Source organism: Physeter macrocephalus, chromosome 11, assembly GCF_002837175.3.
Source record: "Physeter macrocephalus isolate SW-GA chromosome 11, ASM283717v5, whole genome shotgun sequence".
Classification (NCBI taxonomy): Eukaryota; Metazoa; Chordata; class Mammalia; order Artiodactyla; family Physeteridae; genus Physeter; species Physeter macrocephalus.
Window position 1 is genome coordinate 122,657,967 of NC_041224.1, and position 21,852 is coordinate 122,679,818.

Sequence of the window (21,852 nt, forward strand, 5' to 3'; positions counted from 1 at the left end):
ATAAATTGAGTACTATAAACTCCTTGTTAGCAGATGTGAACTTGAGAGACTGCTAATTTGTTTTACTGCTGAACTCATAACTATATATATCAAGACTGACAATATTTGCAAGGACACTTATTACTTAGATTTTCTTAGCAGGAATTAAAAATACAGCTATATAATAAATTACCTCCTCTTGGATGGATAAAATAATTTATTTTATAATAAGAGAGATTTATCAAACCTAACTAGATCACAAATTACAGATTTTGATCAAAGTGTCAAATTATTCTATGTTTGATAACCTAAGTGGCCATTATAGTGACAGTGATATTAAGCCATTTAATTTAGAAACTTTAACATACTGAGAAGTAATAGTAAATCTCATATTTATCAACATTACTTAAATGAACTCTTAGTGAACTTGCTATGTGCTCAGAAATTCCAAGTCCAAGCTTTTCAATTACTTTAACTCTTTTGAAATTTTAATGCTTATATTACAACATTTCTAAATTTTTAAAACTAGAGTTATAAAAGGAACACTGGTCCCTTTTTTATTGGTGGTCCAAGAAGTACTTGTTTTGAAAGTTTGTCAGCTATAGTAGAGCTAAAAGATGATAGATACTTAGAGCAAAGAACACAAAAATCTTTTCTAGAATTATACATTGTTCCTGATATAAGAGTAAGAACAATATGATAGAAGCGATGAAGAAAACATAAAGGAAGAAAACTTTTCAGCCAATAAATAGTTGAATGAAACAAACTTGACTTGCATATTAAAGTGCTCATCATATTTTAGGCAAAATCTAAGTGACACGTAGTATAGCAAAATACTTACGATATAAGATTATAGAGGCAATTCTATAACTATCGATATTAAGAAATGTGTACCAAGCAACAAAAATCAGGTTGCTTCAGACTTCTCCATCCTAGTAATTTTGGACTTTTATATGCAGTCATTCAAGGGCTCAGGAAAGAAATTACTTAAGTACTTTTCTTAGAACTATTTCCTGGATAAGTTTCTCAGTCAAGTGAGAGATGACTCAAAATTAAGAATCAAGATGAGAACAGTGCTCTAAAATTTGTGACTAAAAGTGTTCTACTGCATGTATTCAGTAATAGCCATGTGGCCCAGTTGGTTGAGCATTTCAGAAGGAGATAGGTAGCACAGAATTTACCATTACCTTTGGGTTCACTGTCAGTGTCGACGCACTGCACGGTATCACAAGGCTTGGATTGTGTCATCGGGAATTACGTGCCCAACTCTGCAGAAAAAAAGGAAAGCTCAAGGAGCTTAGATAGTTGGCTGTCTTCTAGTATAGTGAACCAAATCAGCAGCAGCCTCCAAAATGAGCTGAGATCAGTGCCTCAGTTTTGTCACAAGATGTATTGGGTATTAGTCTGTATTTGATTAGACCTCTAACTTAGTTTGGATGCCAAACTAAGTGTGCCATCTCCTTCAGATATGTATTATAAAATAGAATCACTTTGAGACATTTGTATGGACTCCACTTCTACAATAGGTGGAGACTGTGTGTGTGTGTACTCCAGAAGGAACATGTTGTTCTTGATAAAAACAACTTCTCTCCTGAGAAAATCAATCAGAGTAGAAAAGGCTGGTGAGGGAAGTTTCTGTGACCACTGCTTTGGTTGTAAAACACTTTTAATCTTGAGAAAACAATAAAACAGGCGGCCACACCAACTAGATAAAACTAAAGAGCTTAGGTAGAAGCCAACTGAACTTGAAACTATTTGGGGATTTGAGCTAAAAGACATTATGATGGAGACTACACTAGGAGGATTGCAGTACAATTGGACCATGTTGTATGCATACCAGGTGGAAGCAGTAAACTAATTCATTTTCTCCCATTGGATGACCTTCATTAGAAGATCTCTTTAACCTAATCATATGTAAGACTCTAATGCACTTACGCATGGTACAAAGTGACTGAAACAAAAGGAATTTTGTCAATATGTTATTGGTTACAGTTAGATGAGGCAAATCTAGCAGTATTCCAAAGAGGCAATAGTTCTTACATTTCAATAGAGCAGAAAAATCACTTAGGGTGGTAGTTGAATTTGTATATTTTATGAGATTTTGATTCAGAGGGTTTGGAATAGAGGTACATAAATTTGCATTTTTTGATAAGCACCCCAGTTAATTTTTTCACAGAATGTGTTTCAAAAAACATTAGCAGGATGGTAATACCTCTATACTGTAGCTTCTCTATTTGTAAAACTAGGTCAATAATTACCTTAAATTTTTAAAGTGAGGACAATAATTACCTTTAGTTTTTAAAAATTGGGATGATAATTACCTTAAAAGGTGGTTGTGGTGATTAAATGAACTACTAATGTGAATCTCTTAACATTGAACCTAGAACATTGTAAATATTTCATTTCATTTTAATAAAATTATATTCAAAATGGGGTAATACTTATGCTATAATTTAAATAAAAATGGTTATAGACCTGGATATATAGCAAATCAATTATGTAACTATTTATTGAAAAAGGACTAGAAAAATAATTACTAACATGTTAGAAGTCATCATTAGCCATTTTGGTTGTTTTCTCCAACTTTTTTCAGTATTGTGAGTATATAACAACATATTACTTTCATAATAAAAAGCAAACTTAAAAAAATGAAGGCAGGCAATAACTATGCTATATTCTTTATATTACAGATCCCTGCCTTGCTATGTATTTTCATGATCTTAAGTGTGAATAAGGTTGATTACTGTATTACTAACTTACAAAGAATGTTTCTGGGTCTTGCAAACTTTTATTTTAAACTACTCTATAGACTCTAAAATAAGGAGAGCAAGAATTTATAGTAGAGAACATTTTGAAGACAATGAAGTCTGAATTCTTTGTAAATTTTATTTTTATTCCTTTCAAGACAGAAATAAAAAACCTCCATCCTTTAAAAAAAAAAAGATTAATCCATGAGAAACTTTACATAAAGTGAGCCCATTCCTCATGGGAGAAATGGGTGCTGTACTGCTTGTATGGTTTATATCTCTTGCTACCATGAGAGATGCAGGTAGTTTGAAGGGGATGAGTGGTAAATTATCCAAGACTTTGAAAGTAATAAAAGAAACCATGGTCTGAAAAAAGTGTTCTAGACATGATTCACAGATTTATTGTAGTCATTTTGGAAGCACTGAAACAGACCAAATGTGTGAAGAAATTATTTCTAATGCGTACTGAAATTTTAAAGGCAATCAGATGGCTGAGGTTTGTGTTCCGTGTAAAAACTGACTTTGAATATTAGGTTTGGGAATTGGATAGGAAAATGAGGAGATTCACGTTTTGAGCAACTTGAGTGGCATACAGGCAGGAGAAACTTATAAAGAGAAGGGGAAAACCTAAGGAAAGTAAAGCGAGAATTGGCCTGGGTAGAACAGTAAAATAGACCTTTTTTCATTCAGTCTCTATCTGAGAACAGAAAGGGCTTAAAAAGCATTCATTGCAATTTAGGTAAAGGCTAAGTTATTATTTCTTAAAATGAAAAAACAAAAACCAAAAAGCATAGCTAAGCATAGAGTATTGAAGCAAGAAGTAGGCATAGATATTTAATGGGAAAAAAATCATACTGAAGACCTTGTTCTGTTTTCTTATTTGTTTATTATTGTGCTCATTGGGAGTCACATATTTTGAGTTTACTGTAATATGTGATCAATGATGTTTTATCTATAAATCTTAGTGTTGTTCTCTATGGTATACATAGGTTTTTAGATTGGTTTCCATAATTCATGTCCTGCTTGTTTCAGAGAACAAAGGTAGTCTTCTAAATTTGATGGCGGTAGTAGTGGTAGGAAATTATAAACAAACCAGTGCACTGCAGTTCCAAATACTCTAGCTCTCCTTCCCAATAGAACCCCAGAAGAGTTGAAATGGAACTTAGAAGCTATCTCCCCATTCACTAAAGAAGTCTCCTTCATACCATCTCCAAAAGATGGCCATCTGACTTCTGCTTGAATCAAGATATAGTATGTGTGTTATCAACCCTGATTTCACCATTTTAGTAATTCTATCAAAAATGAGAGAATGAAAGGTTAATTGGGCATGAAATGGTCTTAGGAAATTTAATAGTTTTCTGGAATTTTTTTGGGGGGGCCATATCAATATTACCCTTAGATCATAATTTGTAAAATCTTTTTTCCCATTAAAACTTGAATCTTTTCATAGCTCTTAACTCTGTGATTTAGCAAAAGTAGCCAGTGTCATCTCTGACATTATTCTCTTCATGTCTCCGATTGCACCTTCAGGTTTGCCCCATTCTGACTGCTCTGTCAAACTGCTGCCAGAATAATTTTTCTCAAAACAAAACTGTTCCTAAATGTCTCCTGCTAATGTCATTCAATGGCTCCTCACTAGCTTCAAGATAAAAATTCAAACTCCATTAATGTATGGTAGGTATATAATATGTCCATAATCTGGATATTTCTGTATCAGTTATTGATTGCTGCAAGAATGCTGCATAATAACACCCAAACTCAGTGGCTTAAAACAACAAACATTTACCCTTTATGAGTCTATGGGTCAGCTGGGGAGTTTTGCTGATCCAGCTCAGGCTTAGCTGATCTCACCTAGATCTCATGCATCTGTGGTTAGCTGACAGGTGCCTGGTGGCTGGCTCTTGGCTGGCATGATGGAGCGATTAGGCCATGAGTCTCCTTATCCAGCAGACTTGCCAGAGCTTGTTTTCTGGCTGTTGAGCAAGGTTCCAGGAGAGGGAGTAAAAGTTCACGGACCTCTTAAGGCCTAGGCTTGGTCCTGGCACACTGTCACTTCTGTTGGTTTGCATTGGCCAAAGTAAGTCATAAAGTTAGCTCAGATACAAGGAGTAAGAAAATAGAATTTTGATGGGAGAAACTACAAATCTGTGGAGCAAAGGATGTGGATACAGGTGAGGGTGAAAACTGGGGAGATTTTGCCTTCAGCCTATTATACTTGCCCACCTCTCCATCTCCGATTCTTGCTAAGCACCAAGCTACTCATTATATCCAATGTAGTGAACTTTGTATAGTTCTCTAAAATAGAGTGTCACTGCTTTCTTTTATTTTTGCCCCCAATATTCCGTTTGCCTGGAATTACCTTTTGCACTTGACTAACTTCTATACTTCCTTCAATTAAAAATGTAATAATAACTACAACAGTTATAGCTAAAGTATTAAGTACCTACTGTATGTACTGGGCACCCTTCTAAGTCCTTAACATGTAGTAACTCATTCAATTCCCATTTTTGAGATAAGTACTATTTTCTAGATTTTACAAATGAGAAAACTGAGGCACAGTGGTTCTATAATTTGTCCAAAGACACAGCTATTTTGTATGGTAAAGTTAAGATTTGAACCAGAAAATCTGAGTGCAGTCATCACTGTCACAGTTACTGCCAACAGCTGATGCTGAGGGGGAATGCCCTTTTAGGGGGAAGACTTCCTTCACCCTCGCAACAAGCTTAGGCATTGCTCCCCTTGTTTTACATATTCCCCTGTGATCACCTTGAGCTGAGTTTTTATCATGTCATACACACTATCCTTTGGTTATTATCACCCTTGCTTGTGGATGGTAATTCTGGAGGACAGAGTCTTGTCCTCATGTCTGGGTTCCCAAAACCTAGCACAGTGTCTGGCACAGATTCTGGTTCTGTGGCTCTTATTTCTTGAATGAATGAATGAGTGTTTCTCAGCCTTGGCACTATTGACATTTTCAGTGTGATAATGCTTTGTTGTTGGGACTGTCCTGTGCATTATAGGATGTTCACCAGCATTTCTGGTCTCTACTCAATGGATGCCAGTAACACTTCCCTAGTTGTAACAGCCAAAAATGTCTCCAGATGTTGCCAAATGTACCCTGGGGGCAAAATCACCTCTGGTTGAGAACCACTGACATAGATAAAGGAACTAAGGCAATGATTTTTAAAGTTGTCTGAATAGTAAAATAATCTGATCAACTTTTAAAAGTTCCCTAACCCCTTAGACTAATTAATCAGGAATTCTGGGCATGGAACCCAGGCCTCAGTATTTTTTTGGAGCTCTCCAGATGATTCCAATGTACAGACATTTGAGAATGTTTAAACCTTTGGACCAGAGGCTTAAACTCTTTGAAGAGTTGCTGTCTTACCTGTGAAGACTTCCCTTAGAGTTGCAGCCAGAAGTGAAATCTCTTGCCCATTTACCTTTTTGAAGTCAGGAAATATATTTGATGTTTTTTTGAATTTTCCTAAGAAGCTAACATAGTGCTTCATACAGATGGATTTTTTTTTTTTTTTTTTTTTTTTTACCTTTCAGATGAGATTGAATTAGATAAAAGTTAGCCATCCCCAAAGCCAAGGGAAGAAGGGGCATAGCAAACATGTCTGAGGGCATTTTTGTCCTTGGCAATTGTTTGGCTAAGAGTGATTACTCAAATTTCTGAGTTTATATTCACCAAACTAATAGAGTGTGCTGTGCACAGCACCTCTGACCCCCATGTGCTGTTTGCATGGTAGATGGTTTAAGAATATTGCTGTTGCTTGCTTTTACATTGCTCAGCATTTCAAATGTTTCTCTTGAATTGAAAGGGATCTATGTTACAGGTGATACTTTGAAGGCAATTGTAAAAACTTTCTGCGTCTCAAATAGACTCAGCCATAGAAGTCTGTACACAGGCATATTATACTTCTCTATGTCCCGGTATAATTTAAGTCCTTTTAATTTTACAAAAATCGTTTTATTTTCAAGCAGCTTTCCAAGTGTGTTTATTAAGTTTGTTGTGTTATGAACTAAATAATTATATCCTGGGAATTTGGGTTCTTTAGTTAATTCTTTTATACAGTGGAATATTGATTAGTACTATATTATAAAATAGCTTCCAAGTAAACCACAGTATATAAGGAGTGCAATTCCTGGAAGGAATTTATGATCATCTGATTTTATTACGATGACTCAATGACTATCACTCTTAAAAAGGAACATAAATTGAAATCAGTCTTTTTTGAGTACAAAGAAAGCAGTAAAATTGTAAATATTGATCATTCATAACATTACTATAAAGGCAACAGATTAAAAAACCCACCAAAATATGCTTATTATTATTTAGTTTCAAATACTACTTTAGGTTTAGTTTACTACTACTTTAGTTAAAAATCTTGACTTTTTATTGGATAAAACCTCATCTTAAATATAGTAAAATATTATGCTACTGCCTAGATATAATAAAGCTGGCTTTAAAAATTGGTCACTGTGTCTCAAACTGAAGGATTTGACACGCCATGACATTCTGTCTTATTTACGTTAAGGCACCTTGGACTTTTGTGCCTTGGTAAATTGTGTTTTTGACTTCACATAATTCAATGAAAAGAGGACCATATTTTAAACCCTAGCTGTAAATTTAAAAATTTATTTTCAGCAGAAAAATCTACCTACAATCATAGTATTCTGTTAACTAGTGATGACAGTTACAAGTGAGCCTTCTTTTATTGCTGTACATGACTATGCCATAATTAGGCCACATAAACGCAGATTTCATTCAGTGGGAACTCCCTAATTTCCTTGCTTATATTTGATAACTCTATTGCCTATGCTTGTTTTGTTGGGAAATGTACTACTCTATGTTCCCAATTTTCATTGAAATCTATTATATGAAAATAATTTACCTTGAAAGTAGAACCCCTCTTTTACATTAATAAATGGACATATATAATCCAGCAAATCAGATCTTATTAACACATTAGTGTGACATTTATAGGGAGTGTGGTTCCTCAACTGATGAAGACCACTTTTAATCTGAAGCTAACAAAGAGATGAATGAGATGATCGGAAATATAGCGTTATTTGCTCATGGGACAATTAGAGTACATAAAATCACCTGAATCAGACATAGCTCTGGAGAAGATTAGAAATTGGTGTCCATAAATCAACCTATGACAGAAAGGTGACTTAATCAATGGACAGATGACTAGTTCTCAAGCTTTTGATGCCCACTGAGCAGTCACTTTTGGAATCCTTTTAGCACCCAGCTAGAAATCTCTATCAACTTCAAAAGAAAAGCCTGTCTTATAATTGAACAAACTGTTTTCCTACCTTAGAAGTGGTATGTAATGTTTGTTTAATGGCAAAGTGGCAAGTAAAGCTCTGAGAGAATTGATATACACTAAAATACCTAAATAGGAAGAACTGTCCAACTCTTAAATGGTCAACAACACTTTAGTCATTTCATTTTGACCCTCTTTTACCAATGACAGCCTCTGTCTTTATAGCACAAATTGGCCCACAGTGATCCCTAGAGAACATACCATCACTACAACCCAAGAACATTAGCAAATAATTAAAAATTTTTTATATGGCATGAATTATTTAAATGGACACTCATTATTATTTTCTATACACAGAAACTTTTTAGAACAATTTGTTTCTTAAAGCTTCCAGTAAGACTTCAGGATAGATAATTTTATGATCTTATAAACAGGAAAAGCACAGTAGATGAACCATCCTCAAGTTTCTTCTTAACCTTTAACTAAGTTAAGGTAACTTAGGTTGCTTCCATGTCTTGGCTATTGTAAATTGTGTTGCTATGAGCACTGGGTGCATGTATCTTTTCTAATTAGGGGTTTAGTTTTTCCTGGATATATACCCAGGAATAGGACTGCTGGATCACATGGTAGTTCTATTTTTAATTTTTTAAGGAACTTCCATACTGTTTTCCATAGTGGCTGCACTAATTTACATCCCCACCAACAGCGTACAAGTATATGCAATGGACTATAACTCAGCCATAGAAAAGAATGAAACATTGCCATTCGTAGCATCATGGACAGACCTAGAGAATATTATGCTTAGTGAAATAAGTCAGACAAAGACAAATACTGTATATCACTTATGTATGGAGTCTGAAAAGTAATACAAAGGAATGTGTATACAAAACAGAAACAGACTCACAGGTGTAGAAAACAAACTTGTGGTTACCAAAGGGGAAAGGAAAAGGGGGTGGAACAAATTAGGGGTATGGAATTAACAGATACAAACTAGTATATATAAAACAGGTAAGCAACAAGGATATACTGTATAGCACAAGAAATTATACCCATTATCTTCTAATAATCTATAATGGAATATCTGTCAAAATACTGAATCACTATGCTGTACACTTGAAACTAACACAATATTGTAAATCCAACTATACTTCAGGACAAAAGATAAAGTAACTTACTTCAATTTTATTAACAAAAGGACAGTTAAAATGTTCACAGAAAGATCTAGATTCCTAGATTATTTCTGCCACAAAACAGAGCATTACAAATACTCCTGCACCTGCACAAATTGTCTACATCCTCAGCCTACCTTTCCATTGTTGAACTATCACTGAATTATTGGGCAGGTCCAGACTTGCTCTTTTTGTATAGACTTGCCCTCAAATTGATTTTAAATTACTTTGAAAGATCTGGTAAAATTTTGAAGGTGACAAAATTTGGATTAAAATGAAGTATAAGTTGGCTTCAAATTCCTTGTCCAACAGAACCAATGAATAGGGTAATGAAAAAACAAATGGGGTACAGCAAGAATTCTGAGTTCATCAGCCACCCCAGTGAATTGCTAAAAGACTGCACGTTTTCACAGTGCAACTGGCTGCTGCAAGAAATAAGAAAGCACAAAGAAACAAGATATTTTCCAAGCTTTATACTTTCAGGAAATATGCAGATAACCCAATTGAAATGATTACTAGTTTATGATGCAAATCAAAAGCACTCTATAGGATTCTTCCATATTGCAGCATGTTTGATACTTCCAAATATCAAATAATTTCTTCTAGGTAGATCCCTTTCTTTATCAAAAGATACTCTTCCCTTGGGAGAGAGTGACAGAAGAGAAATTAAGTGGTTTATAAATTAAATAGTTGTCTGGTATCTTCAGACAATTGTTTTTAACTATGTTTTTATTTTCAAAGATTTAATTACCCTATTGCCGGTTACAAAAGTCCTTCTTTTTAAATTTCCCCCTCCTTTCTGTTGACTTACTGTTCATAGTGCTTTGTTACCACCTCTGAGGGTCGGACAGTGGAGGAATATTAATGTGGGGGCCATTTCTCTGATTGTTAGTAACTCTGCTGTGTCTGGATGAAATAATCCATTCCACCGTTGCCAACTGTTAAATGCTTAATCTTCTCCAGGCATCGTGCAAGTGGTACATATCTGTTCTCTTTAGTCCTTACCAAAATCCCTGCAAACTAGGTACTGCTATACCAATTTTTTTTTAAACAGAAAAACAACTGATCATTATGAAGTTCATATAATTTTCCCAATGCCCCCTGCTAGTAAATGGCAAATCCACATCTGACTAATTCTAATGCCCTCATTTTCCCCAACCTGGCACATTGTGTCTTTGAGTGTAATTAGAGTTGACTGTACCATGGAATTTACTTATTGGAATTAAATTGGAATATGAATTGGGGAAGCATGGCAAAGACTTTGGAATCAAATGACTGGTTTTAAATCTTAGAACTTTATCTGACATCACAGAGACTCAGTTTCCTAGTGGAGATAAAATACCTAACTTTATGGGGTTGTTCCAATAATTAAAGGAGGTAAAAATTTATAGTACTCAACACAGATTTGTTGTTCAATAATTTTGGGGGGAGTTTCTGTCCTTCCCATAAGTTGTTTAACCATATTTATTGAGCACCAGGTACTTTTCTAAGTGTGGGGAGGATACAGATGAAAAAAAAAAAGCCTTGAATATTTTGCTCAAAAATGGGAGAAACTCAGTCTTTTGGAGGATTGAGATACAAATATTTATAATGTAATCTAGAAAGCACATGGGTTTTTTTTTTTTTTTTGATGTGGACCAGTTTTAAAGTCTTTATTGAATTTGTTACAACATTATTTCTGTTTTATGTTTTGGTTTTTTGGCCACAAGGCGTGTGGGATCTTAGCTCCCTGACCAAGGATGAACCCGCACCCCCTGCCTTGGAAGGTGAAGTCTTAACCACTGGACTGTCAGGGAAGTCTCCTTAAAGAATTAACATTCCTGGGAGTCAGTCAGGCATGGAGAGATGAGAAAAGGAATACTAGTCAGAAAGGAATGTGAGAGCTAAGGCATGGGGGTGCAAAACAGCATTTAGTGTTTCTGAATCATAGAGTAAGAGATGGAGGTAATGTTGGAGAGAACGGCGGGAGTCATAGTCTCTGGGATTCTCATACATCCTGGTAAGAGTGTGCATGAATATTTTTGTTGGAAATGGGGAGGTATAGAAGTGTTTTAAGTTTATAGGTATCTCTGGCAGACCAATGTGTAGGGTGGGTTTTAGGGGAATAAAATGAGTAAGGGAGTTAGAATCTATTGCAGTTGTGTAGGCAGGAGGGGATGGGAGCATGACCAGGGCCAACTGGAATAGGGGACAGAGAGGAGAAGATGGATTTGAGAAATGCTTAGAAAGTAAATTTAATGGATTTAGGAGATAGAAGGAGAGAAAGGAGTTTAGAATGACTGGTTCCTAATTTAGGTAAATTGGAAGGATGGTCGGACAATAAACTGAGAGAAAATAAGGAGCAGTGTGAGTGCAGTGGAGATGCGTCACACAGATGTCCTTTCAAGAGTACCTGTTACAGGAAATGTAGTGACCGGTAACTCCAACTGTAGCACCTTTGGATCTGCCATGACAAAGGACTGCTGAGCTATCAGCCCATGCCCGATCACTGTGGTAATTCCAGAGCTGGGCCATTCCCGTCTGGTATAAGACATTTCCACTGCTCTGGCCAATACTCTCAGAACTGCTCTGCAGTATGAGGCTCTTCCTACCCAATTCTGCCTGCAATCTCTTTCACAGTATCAGACCTCCACTGTGGTCTGAAGGGTCTCCCTGCCTATTCCAGTGCTCTCTACCCATCACAGTTGTGTCTCCTAATAAAGCTCTTTCATCTCTAATCCCAATGTGGCAATTTGGAGGATCCATGTAGACATAGGTGGGGTGAAAGGGGTGAAACGAGATCAATTACAGACATACTAAGTCTGATATGACAGAGAAATCTGGCTGGAAATCTTAGACAGTTGGATAAGCAAGTTAGAAAATCAGACATAGAACGTGTAGAATTGGGACTATTCAGCACACTGTAGTGTGTAATCAAAACTATGAGAGTGGATGGAATCACTTGGGCAATAGGAGTAATGTGAAAGCGGCTATTTTTATATTCAGGCAAATTAAAGTGCATTAGAGCACACACAGATCAACCTGGTGGCATTCACTTCCTGTTCGCCATTCCTTTCATCCTGTCTGTGCCCCTCCTCTTTCCTGCTGGACATACTGCCTGTGCCAACCATCTCCTCTGAGCACTTAGCACATCTAAGGCTCTTCACGGCCAGGATTAGCACTCACTCTTGTATTAGTTGTGCCTTATATCTCCATCTTTTCCAGAAAATGGGTAATTCTTAGCTCTCCTCTTAAGGTCACTGCTGTCAGGCTCAAGTTCCAGACCATTTGGGGTCTGATGCTCTTACCCTTGAAGACAGTTGAAGGCCCAAGACACTGCCGTAGGACAGCAGATTTCTACTGTGAATTCTCTGATTTTAGTCCCCACTTCTTGGTTTTACTCTGTAGATTTGCAGAATTTCTAGCTTTGTTTTCACCTGATATGGAAAAGATTTCCATCTGTTCACTTCTGGTGATTAGCTTTATAATTAGTCATTTCTGGCAGGGCAATTCCCTCTATCTCCAGAGCTCTACCGCTAGTCTGAAGTTCCAGCTTCTCTGTAATCTTATACATGGGGAGCCTCTTACAGTTCTTCTTTCAGCCAGGCAACACTGCTTTGTGGCTCTTCATGTTTTCAGAAGGCTCTGGCATTCCAAGGAGTCTTGTCTTGTTCAAGTGGCTCTAAATGTGAAGTGAATCCTGTAGTCTTATTGTGAAGTCATTCCCTGCACATGTCTGGATCCACTTGTCTTTTGCTCTGGCCTCATGTTCTTGGCATATCTTACCACATAACGAAAATGTGGATAACGATGCCCTAGTGGTGGGGTGGGGTAGAAACATGCAGCGTCATTCTATATGATCTTGTGCAACTGGCTTTCAAAATTTCACCTTGTGAACAAAGTAGATTCTGAAAGAGAATAAATAAAGATAACATTCCCACAATACACTTGATGTGGTGACAGCCTTTTAAGTCGGTGAGGCTTGGGTATTTCAGAAGGATTATTTAGTCCCTAATAAGGTATTACACATGTGTTTTTTTTTGTTTGTTTGTTTTTGTTTTTTTTTTTTTTGGGGATGCGGGCCTCCCTCTGTTGCGGCCTCTCTCGTTGCCGAGCACAGGCTCCGGACGCGCAGGCTCAGCGGCCATGGCTCACGGGCCCAGCCGCTCCGCGGCATGTAGGATCCTCCCAGACCGGGGCGCGAACCCGGTTCCCCTGCATCGGCAGGCGGACGCGCAACCACTGCGCCACTAGGGAAGCCCTACACATGTATTTTTGATGCCCAGGGACAGGAGGTACATGTATACCGATTCCAGATGTGTCTTGCCACTTTCTCCAGGTGAACTGATTTAGTTGGTAATACATTCAGTTGTACACATCTGGCACCAATCTCAATTTTGTTCATATATCTGTTTTCCTTATAGGACAGTAGAATCTGTTCTACACAAGTCTTATGTCAAAGTCACCCTATGCAATTGCCCCCAAATGCAGTGCCCCCAAACTTGCAAAAGTTTATGAACTTCCTCATATCAGTATAATCAGTTTCATGGAACATTGATGGGCCCTTAATTTCTCATTACATGCTCTTCTGACAATATTTAAAATACAAGGTGAGCACTCATACCACAATGTCATATCGAGAATACTAATTAATAGAGAAAACTATACCATATCAATGTAAAGTATTAACTGGGTAATAGGAAGCCAAAGAAATATTTGAGAAAAGGTGAGCAGATTAGTTTAGGGAGAGTAAGATGAATTTGAAGAAGTAAAAGTCATGGAATTTTGATGAGTGAGGATGATCTGTGGTAGTGTGAAGAGACTGAAGCTTTAGGTGATGTGACGGAAAACCAATTTGAAAACAAGTTTCAGGCAAATAACTGACATTCGGCAATCAGAAATGATGTGACTTTGGCAGTCTCAGATACAACGCAGTTTCACAAACAATAACATATTCTGCCAATACTGGTGCAAGTATAGGGCCATAGATTTTTAATGCATCTGTGTACCTAAGTAATGGTCATAGTGTGTTTTTTTCTGGGGTTGATTAATAATTATAAGTCTCTATGCTAAAATCTGTTATCAAAATTTGGGTATATTTTAACCTGTGCTGATGGTTTGTTTTAAGCTTAACTGTTTATTAACTGATGGTTACTGCTCTTAGGTTTCTGTTAGTACATTAGAATACTCTCTCAACATGAAAAATTGATCTAGTATTTACTTTCCATTTGACTGCTTCCCTCTCCTTTCCTGCTTCCTCTGAAGATAATCACTAGGTTTTTAAATACCCCACTGATGGAATAGTATTAATCTGTGGAAATATTTAAACAGAACTTCAGGTTCGAAAAAGAAATGTTAGCATTCAAAAAAAATGTTAGCATATGTATAATTTAATAATTTGCTCACTACTGATGGTCAGATAATCAACTTTACATTATATGCTCTAACTATATAATTATTTTAAAATTATCTAAGTGTTCACCCACTTTCAAATTTTCTCTGTGAGAGTGAGGCTCTATGACTTATAATTAAATCACCTTCTTTTAACCTGGATTAGTTTAATTGTCTCTTTGTCCCAAATCACCTTTTGGCAAATTAAACTAATGGAAAATAACAGAGAATCTGGAAAGAATGTGAATTTAAGCATGAGAGGTAAAAGGATTAAACACATCTGTTCTAGGGGTCCTTTTAAATATTTTCTGTAATTGTAACAGTAACTTTGGCATAAGCAACTATTGAAGCTGTGTGAAACCACAGAGAAAATGGATAGTAGGACAACATTTGAGTTCTATGAAATTTAGTTGTGATCTTGGGTTTAAACCTTTGAATATTTGTTTCCACATAAACACAATGAATATTAACTATGGTTATGTAGGTATCTCTCTTGCAGTCCCGAGAATTGCTGGCGTTAGGGATGGAGGATCTTTTGCAGATATGCAGATTTAGTTTAAAAAATGTGTACAGGAGAATCTTTCCTACTTCATCCTTATCTCTTTCCCATGGGAAAATAAGAGCATTTTTGTTTGAAATTACCTCTTTTATATGCCCAATTCTGGAGTCATAGATTGAGGACATGTCCTAAGGATATAGATAACGAAGCTTTTCTTTCTGAGAGATAACATGGTGGTTTAGCTTACTTTGACACTTGCTTTGCTGAAGTAATCTTGTTGATAAGGCATTAATCTTGTACTTTGTGCCTGCAAGTTAGGTATTTTTTACATAATAAATATCATATCTTAAGCTCTAGAGCCAGGTGTCATTTGTCTTCTGCATGGATAACTAGAATATCCATGAAATATAGATACTACAAATTTCTATCACTACAAACTCATTGAAAATGATTTAGAAAAGGGATTCTTATCAGCTCTCCCTAGAATTGTGTGAAACATTGTGATAAATGTTTATAGGTAATGTATTTGTTTCTGTGTATTTTAAAAGAGAGGGTTCATAGCTTTCCTCTGATATTTAAATGAGGTTTGTGGTGATCCCAGATATTTAGAATTACTGCTGTAGAATACAAGAAATATTAAGAACAAGAAAGAAAACAGAGAAAAAACATAGTGAAATTTGATTCTTTATTTAATCAGTAGTATTATAAATCATAAATTCCAAAGTTTAATCCAAATTTTATTTTACTCTAAATTTCTGTTTCTGTGCATATGTGTAACACTTAATGGCATGAAATAATTTCATTACATAAAATTTCAAAACAAATAATGATATTCAAGGTTACTGTGTAAAGGATATCAACTTTATACATTCAAGTTGAGTGAACAGCATTATTTTATTGAAATTTCTGGGGGGAAAATCAACATAATCACTGAATTGAATACCGCCTTCTTCCTACAAATAAGGAACATAAATTGTTTCATTAGACTGATCCTAAACATTAAAATTCTATAAGTGAGTAAAATATTGACTTAGTTTTAAACAAACAAAACTAGATTGAATTTTTTTTTGATAGAAGTTTTGGAAATATTGTCTTACTATACATTATGGATAAAAGTATGATATTTGGAATCACTTAATTTCAGCTTTTGTCCTTATTGACAATGTAACCCTTAGGCAAATAGTGTAAATTATCATTCCAATAAGTAAAGCAAAGAACACAAAGCCTTTGTTCAGTGCCTGATAAATGAAAATGCTTCATAAGTAGTAAAGTAGTAGTAGTAGTAGTAGTAGTAGTAGTAGTAGTAGTAGTAGTAGTGGTATCCCTTCATGGGGGAAACACAAAGAGACAATGTATACAGTAAGAGATTGGTGAGGGAGGTTACAATGGAGTGCTGGGGAGAGTGAGCCACCTAGGAATGCAGATAGGGTTTTAATTTATCAAATTAGCAGATACTGCCCCAAGAATCACTCCCTGGTTAGAGATAGTTATCAAATATGCCAGCATTTTGATATATCTTTATAGGCCTGAACAAAGAACATAGGATGATGAAATACTGAGATAACAGAAATGGTGATAGTCAATGATACATGAATTTAAGTTAAAGACAGATCATTAGTGAGCAGCCATAAAGAGATCCCAGGTATGGCATAGACCCAATGAATAAGATAGAAAATATCACATTAGACTGTGATACAAGCTAATGTACAAAACTGAGGATAATGTAATTGATGATCCACATAGGCACAAATTTTGTGAGACAATTCAAAGTTGTCAGTGTTGTGTAACTACTGTCATTGATTGTATTATGTCTAAAGTGACTCTGTACTATTTTATATGTGAGAAAATTTCACCTGTAAAATCTCTATACATGTACAGCAGGGAGTAGTTATATTTACATACTCTATTTTTGTTCGGTTGTACATGTTGAAAAAGTGGCCTTATTTTAAATGTAATTATAATTTGATAATACCTCAAAGTATAGTCTTTTTCTTACTCTTCTTTTCCCCATTTCTAAGTCTAAGTGTAGAGAGACCCCTATTACATATTTTGGGTCCACTTAATCTAGCTCCTGGGGAGCTAATATTAATTAGAGCTAATGTTTATTTAGGGCTTTCTATATGTAGGCACCAAGAGTTTGGTCTACTTTAGCGTGTCTAATCCCCATCATAGTCCTGTAAGATAGGAATTAACATTATCTCTATACCACAGATGCAGAAATTAGGTTTTAGAGAGGGTAGTTATTTTGCTTAAGGTCACATAGTTCATGAGTAGTAAGGCCAGAATTCAACCCCTTGTGTGATTCCAGAACCAATATGCTATAACATGATATTAACCAGCCTCTCATAAGGGAAGGTGAGGTGACCCACTGAATATAGAATTTGTTATCAGTTAAAAAAAAAAAAAAAAGTCTGCTGTACCTGTGTTGCCTGGAGCCACTTCAAGATGATTTTGTCAAAAGTCAGGGAGAATACTGTCTGATCCCTATGTTCATACTACGCCATGTACTTTATCTCTGAACTCTTAAATATTTGTAAGCCACATCGATTTTCCCCCTAAACACAGAAGAAGTAAGATTCACTCATTTTTCACCTTTGTTAAATATCTTTTAGAGCCAGACAATGCTCTAGGCACTTGGGATTCATTCATCCCTGAGCAAAACACACCAAAGAAAGAAAGAAACTCTAATTTCTTGCAGTAATCTGGTGGGTTTCAATGTAAAGGAAATTGACAGCACGTAAAAAAGTGTGAACTTACAAAAACTGAACAAAAATGGGGTAACTGTTTAGTAGGGCTTAAATCAGAGCTCATTTCTTAAATATCAGGGTCTCTGAAGTCAAATATGCCTGGATTAGAATTTCTTCCTTTTTATTTTCACAGATTAGACTATTATCATTCTTTCTCAGCCTTCATTTCCCTAACTATTAAATAGGGCTACTGAGAGAGAAATTATGCTTCCTTCTGTCTTGGAATCTTGGAGTCTTTATCTTTTCCAAATTCCGACATGTTGTCTTTCAGTAGCAGAAATGGGAAAGATAAATAATATTGTTGGTTCCAAGATGTCAAGTAAAGCTTTTGTCTATCTGGACTCTGCTCTTTGTTCACAAATAAGTGCTAGATGCTACAACATATTGAAAACTCATAAGAAGGCAAATTGGGAGTCTTCCAAGCTAGAGTGCCCTGGGAAAAGGGAAGATATTTTCTTGCAATACTCTTGATAATGTCCTGGATAGTTATCATAGTATGAATTTTAGGGTGAATGGATTGGAGGACTAAAACATGAAGAGGATTGTGAAACTTCTTAATGGGAGAACTTCTTCCCCCAGTATAATGTAGCCTAGATGTACACCTTTTATAGATGTTTGGAGTCCTCCATAACTTTGCATAGGAATGTACAGAATGCATATTAGTACAATCTCCTAAATGTAGGTCAGTCAAAATGGTCCTGTCTTTCCTGTATTCTCTAGAACTCCCCAAAGTTTCCACCTAAAAAGGGAGGTCTTACTCACAATAACATATTGAAGGACAATAATCTTCATGCACATTGGGAAGAGAAAAATAACCTCATTTAAATAACTTTCTTTCTGTGGAGCTCCAATTTGGTGGGAATTTCCTGATGATACACCTGAACTTTTGAAGAACTTACTGTACACTTAAAAAGTGATTCATTCTACTTTGTTGAGCTCTTAAATGCTTGTTCACAAAGCATGGTTAAAGCCCATGACTGCATTCAGTATTATTAGGGACCTGAAACAGGAAGTAACTTCTCTGCCTTCTGTTTAACAAAATCTTTGTCCTGTTGAGACTGTATGAGCTGGAATTTTAAATTTAAAAGCATTTTAACTTGGAAATCTGAATGCTAAGGGAAAATACAGGAAAGTAAGGTCCTGAGATACTGGTAAAAGCCAAAAGAAAAGTCTTAAGGTTGGAAACTATAGAGTTTGCAGTGAGTAAGATCATTAACTTGTGTAGGTTTATGTTCTATTGAAAGCTTTACTAAGCATGTGCTATTTTCTAAAACACTGTCACAATTAAAATAGTTACTTAACACATTAAGCACTTACTATTAAGTAATGTACTGTTCACTTTGTGTGTGTGTATATATATGTATATAAACTGATTTAATCCTATAACAACTCTAACCTGTATTATTACTATCCCTTGTTTACAGTTGGGGAAACTGAGGCACAGAGAGGTGAGGTAGCTTGGTCAATGTCATATTTATGATGGGTAGTTACTATTTATGATCTGAATGTTTGTGTTCCCCAAAATTCATATGTCAAAATCCTAACCCCCAAAGGTGATATTAGTAGGTGGGGACTTTGGGAGGTGATTAGGTAATAAGGGTGGAGCTGTCATGAGTGGTATTAATGCTTTTATAAAAGAGATGCCATCGATCTCCCTAGCCCCTTCCACCATGTGTGGATACGAGAAGGAGTTTGCAACCAAGAGGAGGGCCCTCAACTGACCATTCTGGAACCCTGATCTTTGACTACCAGCGTCTAGAGCTGTGAGAAATTTCTTTTGTTTATAAGCTACACAGCCTGTGGTATTTTTGTGATAGCAGCCTGAATGGACTAAGCCAGTAGTATAACTAAAAATTTGAATCCAGGTGGCCTTGCCCTAGAGTTCATACTCTTAATCTCTAAGCTATACTGTCTCTCAGTAAGTTACCTACTTTTTGTTTGTATGTTAGAGTGGTCAGTAATAGCTTACATCACTATCTATATGGTTATGCATACTGTATTGTTACTTTGAAAAGAGCTGTTTTCTATTTTTTCATAAAATGATTCAAGAAGAAGCTGGCAGGTTAATTATCCATATTTAGGTTTAGAGCAGTAGGTAAGGAGATTGGTTAATAGCTGTGCCATTTAACTGGAAACCAAAAACCCAGTTTTGTTGCTCTGAGAGTTGGCTGCTTTCTGTGCCATCAATTATTTTGGAAAATAGTTCCTTTAGGAGGGAGTATAGTCTAGTGGTTAAACTTGTAAATGTAAGGGCACATTTTTAATGAGGCAAGGGAGAGAAATTTTGAGTAGTTCTCTATCAAAACATGGCATTTAGAAAGGATCTACAAGAAAACAGCAGAAATCGTGGTCTACTCAGCTATACATCGAAGAGCTGCCAGCCTAGAGATAGAAGACCTGGATTCTCGTCTACATGTCTACATGTCTAGCCCTTATTAGACATGTAATGATATGCAAAGGAGAGAGGAGAGATCTTGCCTTATAGAACCCTGATACTCCAAGTGTGGCCCAGCAGTGTTGGCGTTACCAGGGAGTTCATTAGAAATATAAAATCTCAGGCCCCACCTAGACCTACTGAATCAGGACCTGCATTTTAACAGAATCCCAGGGTGCTTCTATTGAACATTAAAGTTTTATAAATATTGTAATAAAAAAGATACAATTTTCAGGATTTTGGTCTGTCTTGAAAGACAAGAAATGACCTCAAAAACATTTTGGCATAAATCTCATGTCTCTTTAAGAACCTTCTGTCTAGCTGGCAGATTTCATTTTTATGAAAAAGTTCTCTTTTCCTTTCCCAATTAATAATAACAACACTAAATGATGATTATGATGATAATAGTAGTTAAGATTTATTGAGTGCATTCTATGTGCCAGCCACTGTTCTAACTGCTTTATGATATCTCATTTAATCTTCAGTTTACCAAAGAAGTTGGTATTTTTTACTTATCTTCATTTTATAGATGAGGAAATTGAGGCATAAAATAGGTAACTTGCCCACAGTCACGCAGCTAGCAGACTCCAAACCCAAATCTGAGTCGAGAGCCAAGTGGCATCTTTCGCAGCCTAAACTAATGAAAAATACTTCATATTACCTGCAATAACTTAATTTCTTATCACATCCTCACATTATAAAGGAAAATGTAGGGAGATCCTGTATGACATCCATCCCTGATACAAACTGGGGGCAGCATTTAGAGATGTTTCTGAGTAATATAAGATTGCTTACAGCCAAACTTTAAAGAAAATGTCTCATTGATAAATAACTGGCATATTTGCTCAGCAGAGATACAGACACAGATCTGTATTGTAGAACACACTTCCAAAAAGGAAAAAAAAAGACTTTTACACCTAACCCCAGACATTGACACTTTGTTTTGGCATTAGAAGGTATTACTTAAAAAATTTCTTTGATATAACTTGGAGCATCTGAACTGTGGCAGCACTGTCCTGGAGTGCTGATGGAGGCTCCTGGGGGAAGTGTGTTAAGAGCTTGATGGGAGGGCTTCTTTGGTGGTGCAGTGGTTAAGAATCCGCCTGTCAATGCGGGGGACACAGGTTCGAGCGCTGGTCTGGGAAGATCCCACATGCCACAGAGCCACTAAGCCCTGTGCACCACAACTACTGAGCCTTCTCTTTACAGCCCACAAGCCACAAATACTGAGCCCTTGTGCTACAGCTACTGAAGCCCACGCACCTAGAGCCTGTGCTCCACAACAAGAGAAGCCACTGCAATGAGAAGTCTGTGCACTGCAACAAAGTGTAGCTCCCGCTCGCCACAACTAGAGAAAGCCTGCAGGCAGCAATGAAAACCCAACACAGCCAAAAATAAAATAAATAAATTTATAAAAAAAGAAAAAGAGCTTGATGGGAAACAGAAGAATCATTTTGAATGAAACATAACAGGTCTTACCTGTTAACCTGAGAGTGTGAGTCTGTTGAACCTTTGAAGGCAAGGCATACTAGGGCATGTCACCTGTGATTCTTCCCAAGGAAGCTAAAATGGAAAATATTTCCCGAATGACTTTCCGTATGTGCTTTGATCTGAAGCTTTAATCATGG